Source organism: Sarcophilus harrisii, chromosome 4 (genome assembly GCF_902635505.1).
Source record: "Sarcophilus harrisii chromosome 4, mSarHar1.11, whole genome shotgun sequence".
In the NCBI taxonomy this organism is placed as follows: domain Eukaryota; kingdom Metazoa; phylum Chordata; class Mammalia; order Dasyuromorphia; family Dasyuridae; genus Sarcophilus; species Sarcophilus harrisii.
The window spans coordinates 16929305-16935737 of NC_045429.1; positions in this window are offsets into that span (position 1 = coordinate 16929305).

The following is a 6433-nucleotide window of genomic DNA, read 5'->3' on the forward strand; positions in this document are numbered from 1 at the left end:
TATCTAGTATTCACTTAACTGACCCTCACACAAAAGCTTTTTTGCCAAGAAATCACAGATTGCAGTTCAATAACACTGTGATTTATCACCTGAAAACAGCCGAATTGAATACTCTAATAGAAGCACTTCACCAGCTCATGTAATCCAACAAGACTTAAGATCCTTCCAGTTTATTAAGATTATTAGAAAGACGGATTTTCAAATATTATTTATCTGTCCTTTTTTCTGGATGCAGATGGTTTCTTTCATTGTATGCCCTTTAAAGTTAATTTGCTTTTTATAGTACTCAAAATAATTCATTTGCTCAAAGTCATTCTTTAAAAAAATGTATTGCTGTTATTTTATACTATGGTCTTTTGGTTCTGCTCATTATGTTCATTTTTTGTGAAAATCTTTTCATGTTTTTTTCTAAGATCTATCCATCACAATTACAAACTACAACCTTTTTTTTTTTTAGCATTTCCCAATTTAAAAGTATTTCAGAAATTTATATTTCTTTGTCACTACAAAGAGGCTACAGAGATTTTTGAACATGTAAAGAATAATTTTACACACATATATCTATTTGTGTCTAATGATAGACATCTCTAGAGCATAGGAAAGAAGAGAGAAAAAGAAAAAAAAAGAAATTTTCATGATTACTTTCTATTTAAAATTACACAATAGATTTTCAGTTTCTTGTGCAAGAATCTTTTTTATTATAATGTTATGAAAATGTTTGCTCTATTCCATAATCTAAAAATAAAATGTAATTTAAAATGGAATAGGGTGTACTATCAAGACCTCTTAAGTCAGGTTACAAGGTTACATTTTGGGTTGCATATAAGATTTTGCATAAGATACTTGAGAAGTCTGGCATTCAGTTTGATATAAAGACCTGGGCATCTCAGACAGGATGTAGGCAGATATGACAAAGAAGTTTCTGGCACGGAGAGATTTATGCAGAATTTTCTGGCCAGAGAGGAATCAAATAGGGCTAGAAATCTTGGGATTTAACTATAGGGAAAAGAAATCAAGGTTAATTGTGAAAATAGAAATTCTTGTATATCTTACAATTCTTCTTAAGCATTTTTCAATTAAACTAACTAGACATTAATTTAGGAGAACTCTTTAAGAATAAGAAGTTTGGAATTCAGTTTGATATAAAGACATGGGCATCCCAGACATGTTATAGGTAGGTATGAGAGGAAAGTTTCTGGCACAAAGAGATTTATCCAGAATTTTCTGGCCAGAGAGTGGCCATACAGGGGTTGAAATTTTGAGGTTGAAGTAGAGGCTAGTTGTGAAAACTGTGAAAAATATAAACAAAATATAAAGTTCCAATCTTGTTCAGCTTTTTTTTTTTTAGTTATACTGAACAAGACATTAATTTAAGGGAACTCTTTAAGTAAAAGTGGTAATTAAATACTTTTGTTCTGAGTTGGGAAAAACATGGGCAGCAGAGTAAGACACTAGATAAAATGAGCAAAGAAATATGTTATTTTAATGATGACTTGTCACATTTTCAGGTAAGTAAATGCGTAGTCTAGATTGCATATACAAGTATCAGAGAGAAGTAAAGAAAATAACATTTATGTTTCAATTTTGATTTCTTAGTCACACATACTGTATGTTTTTGTATGTGGTCTGTGTTTAAAAATTAAAAGGGGCATTTAAAAATACATCTTTCATTAATTGTGGCCAAAATTAAGATACAGAGAGGGAAGGAGGGACTCCCCCCTAATTTAGAAGATTTTGAAGATTTCAAAGTAGAAATTATTTTTTAGAATTTGAAAATTTATATCAACATTCAGCTGGGAAAAAAATGATCAAGTCTATCAAGAGAACTAATGAAAATCATCTGAAGAATGGTGGTCTCATCATACTAGATCCTAAACTGTACTACCAAGCAATAATTATGAAAATAATCTGGTGTTGGATAAGAAATAGACTGATACATCGCTAGAACAGATTAGTTACAAATTGCATTATAATAAGTGGCCATTGTTATCTACTATATCTTAAACCCAATAATTAAAACTTTGGAACAAAAACTCATTATTTGATTTAATAAAAATCTGCTGAGAAAACTGGTAAATAGTAAGCACAAACTAGGTATAAACAACATCTCACCACATACCATGATAAGGTCAAATATGTAAATGACTTACACATAAAGGGGAAACTGGAGGCAAAATGAAAGAAACTACATCTCACAAAGGAGCAAAAGAAAACTATTATATTTGAGGGAAAGAAGGGAAGGGAATGAAAATTGTGTGAAACTCTCATCAGATTTGGCTTAAAATGAAAATGTTACACATATTTGGTTTACATAGAAACTTCTCTTACCTTATTGAAAACTGGGAGGGGAAAGGTGAAAAGGGAAGGGGTAAGCTAAATAGAAAGTAAAACAGAAATAGTATGGGACAGATATAAGAAAGGGGAAGGAACTCTAAAAGGGGAGGGATTCTAAAGGCTGCTTGAGGCAAGTAGTGCTCATAAGTTAAATACTGGGGAAGATGGAAAGTGGAAAAGGGAAGAAAAAAGAATAATCTGGGGATAATAAGATGGCAAGAAATACAGAATTAGTAGTTTTAACTGCAAATGTGAATGTAGTGAACACTCCCACAAAGTGGAAGCCTGTAGCAGATTGGATTAAAATGCAGAATCTTACAATATGTTGTTTACAAGAACCACATTTAAAGTAGAGTGATACATAGAGAGTAAAAGTAAAAGGCTGGAGCAGAATCTATTATGCTTCAGGTGAAACAATAAAAGCAGGGGTAGCCCATCCTGATCTCAGATCAAGCAAAAGCAAAAACTGATCTAAGTAAAAGAGATAAGTAAGGAAACTATATCTTGATAAAGGGTACCATAGGTAAGAAAGCAATATCAATACTAAATATATGTATGCACCAAGTGGTATAGCATAGAAATTCCTAAAGGAAAAGTTAAGAGAGCTGCAAGAAGAAATAGACAGCAAAACTATAATAGTGGGAGATCTCAACCTTGCTCTCTCAGAACTAGATAAATCAAACCACAAAATAAGTAAGAAGGAAGTAAAAGAGGTAAATAGAATACTAGAAAAGTTAGGTATGATAGCTCTGGTGAAAATTGAATGGAGAGAGAAAGGAGTATACTTTCTTCTTGGCAGTTCATGGAACCTATAAAAAAAATGACCATATATTAGGACATAATGACCTCAAAATCAAATGCAGAAACACAGAAATAGTAAATGCATGTTTTTTTTCAGATCACGATGCAGTAAAATTTACATTCAATAAAAATCCAGGGGAAAGTAGACCAAAAAGTAATTGGAAACTAAGCAATCTCATCCTAAAGAATGAATGGATGAAACAGCAAATCATAGACACAATTAATAATTTCATCCAAGAGAATGACAATAATGAGACAATATACCAAAATGTGTGAGATACAGTCAAAGTAGTAATAAGGGTAAATTTTATATCTCCTAGATGCTTACTTGCATAAAATAGAGAAAGAGATCAATGAACTGAGCTTTAAACTAAAAAAAAAAGTAGAAATAGAACAAATTAATCCCCCCAATCAAATATCAAACTTACAATCCTAAAAATAAAAAGAGAGATAATAAAATTCAAAGGAAAAAAACTATTGAATTAATAAATAAAACTGTTGGTTTTATGAAAAAAATAGATAAACCTTTAGTAAATTTGATAAGAAAAAGGCAAGAGGAAAATCAAATTGTTAGTCTTAAGAATGAAAATGGAGAACTTTCCACCAATGAAGAGGAAATTAGAGTAATAATTAGAAGTTACTTTGCCCAACTTTATGCCAATTTGTTTGATAATTTAAGTGAAATAGAGAAATACCTACAAAATACAGATTGCCCAGATTAACAGAGGAGGAAGTAAATTACTTAAATAGTCCTATTTCAGGAAAAGAAATAGAAAAAGTTATTAATAAACTCCCTAAGAAAAAATCCCCAGGACCAGATGGATTTACATGTGAATTCTACCAAACATTTAAAGAACAATTAATTCCAATAGGATATAAACTATTTGAAAAAATAGGGAATGAAGGATTCCTACCAAGTTTCTTTTATGACACAGACATGGTACTGATACCTAAATCAGGTAGGATGAAAACAGAGAAAAAATATTATAGAACAATCTCTCTAATAAATATTGATTTAAAAATCTTAAGTAAAATATTAGCAAAGAGATTACAGAAAATCATACCCAGACTAATATACCATGACCAAGTGGGATTTATACCAGGAATGAAGGGCTGATTCAATATTAGGAAAACTATTAGCATAATTGACTATATTAATAACCAAATTAATAAAAACCATATGATCATTTCAATAGATGCAGAAAATGCATTTGATAAAATCTAACACCCATTACTATTGAAAACACTAGAGAGTATAGGGATAAATGGACTTTTCCTTAAAATAATCAGTAGCATCTATTTAAAACCATCAGCAAGCAACATATGTAATGGGGATAAATTGGAACCATTCCCAATAAGATCAGGGGTGAAATAAGGTCACCCACTATAACCATTACTATTTGATATTGTATTAAAAATGCTAGTTTTACTGGGCTTATATCCCAAAGATACATTAAAGAAGGGAGATATATGTGTAAAAATCTTTGTGGCAGCCCTTTTCATAGTGGCTAGAAACTGGAAATTGAATGGATACCCATCAATTAGAGAATGGCTGAGTAAATTGTGGCATATGAATGTTATGGAATATTATTGTTCTGTAAGAAATGACCAGCAGGATGAATACAGAGAGGCCTGGAGAGACTTGCAGGAACTGATGCTGAATGAAGTGAGCAGAATCAGGAGATCATTATACACTTCAACAATAGTACTATATGAAGATCAATTCTGATGGACGTGGCTCTCTTCAACAATGAGAGGATCCAAATCAGTTCCTTTTGATCTGTAATGAACAGAACCAGCTACACCCAGCAAAAGAACACTGGGAAAGGAGTATGGACCACAATATAGCATTTACACTCTTTCTGTTATTGTTTGCTTGCATTTTTATTTTTCTTCCCAGGTTATTTTCACCTTCTTTCTAAATCCAATTTTTCTTGTGCAGCAAGAAAACTGTTTAAATATGTATACATATATTTTATTTAACATATACTTTAACATATTTAACATCTATGGGAATACCTGCCATCTAGGGGAGGGCATGGAGGGAAGGAGGGGAAACGTTGGAACAGAAGTTTTTTGCAACAGTCAATATTGAAAAATTACCCATGCATATGTTTTTGGATATGGCTTTCCCTTTCTAATGTAAATTTTCATTGCTGAAACTTCCCCAATATCAAATTTTCAAGTTAGGACCAGGCCATTCTCAGCTTCATTTCTTGCCTGGCCTTAATCACTGATTGGAAATTGTCTCAATCTAACTGAGACTTTATAGAGTCCTTAGATTAAAAAGCCAAGGTTTGTCATTCATCCAGAGCAACCTCCAATCCTGATCCATATCTTGCCACTGAACCCAGATGACTCAGGAGGAGAAAGTGAGGACAGTAATTTTGGACCAAGGCACTTGATGTCATGGCATCATGTTATGTCATGGTCCTCTTAGAGAACAAACTGCAAAGAAGGAGGAGGAAGAGGCAGAGGAAGAGGAGGAGGAAGCAGAGGAAGTCAAGGAAGAGGAGAAATACAAAGAGGAGGAGTAGAAAAAGAAAGAGTAGGATAAAAATACTGAATTTTTATTTCAATTGTTTTAATTGAATTGACATTTTATTCTAATTATTACCCATTATTCTATATATTTTAGAATTTTATTTTAATTATTTTCCATTATTCTATATGTATTAGAATTTTATTCAGTTTATTACACTTATATTTGCATTTTGATCTATCGCTTCCAATCTGTTGGAATTTCATTCTAATTTATTCAAATTCTATGAAATTTTTATCATTATTAACTATTATCTAATTATCTCAATTTATTCCAAATCTACTGGAATTTTATTCTAATTATTCCAATAAAGTTGAATTTTTTTTTCTCTAAATCAACTTCACAGACCCATTTAAATCTAATCACATACCATTTAAAGTCCCTGAACTCTAGGTTTAGACACCCCAAAATTAGTTCCCAAGCCTATTTGGAGGCAATTTGCAATAGGAGGTAGAGTTCTGACTGGATCAGCTGAGCAAGGTTCCATTGAAAGCTCTGAACAGTACAAGGAGCAATAGGACCTTGTTGGTTTCCTGGCCTTCCTGGGTCTCAGCTTGCTGCTCTACTAATCAAGGGCTAAGGTTCTGGGTTCCTTCTTGCCCCAAAGCTCTGGCCCTGTGATTTGGGGTTCACTGGGTTAATCTGTCGATGTATAGAGCTTCCCCCAGGCCTCTCTGACCAGGTTGTCTCTATGGTTCCCACTTGACAAGCCTGGTGTTCTCTTCCTGTTGCGTGGGTAGTGTTTGTTCTCAGGGG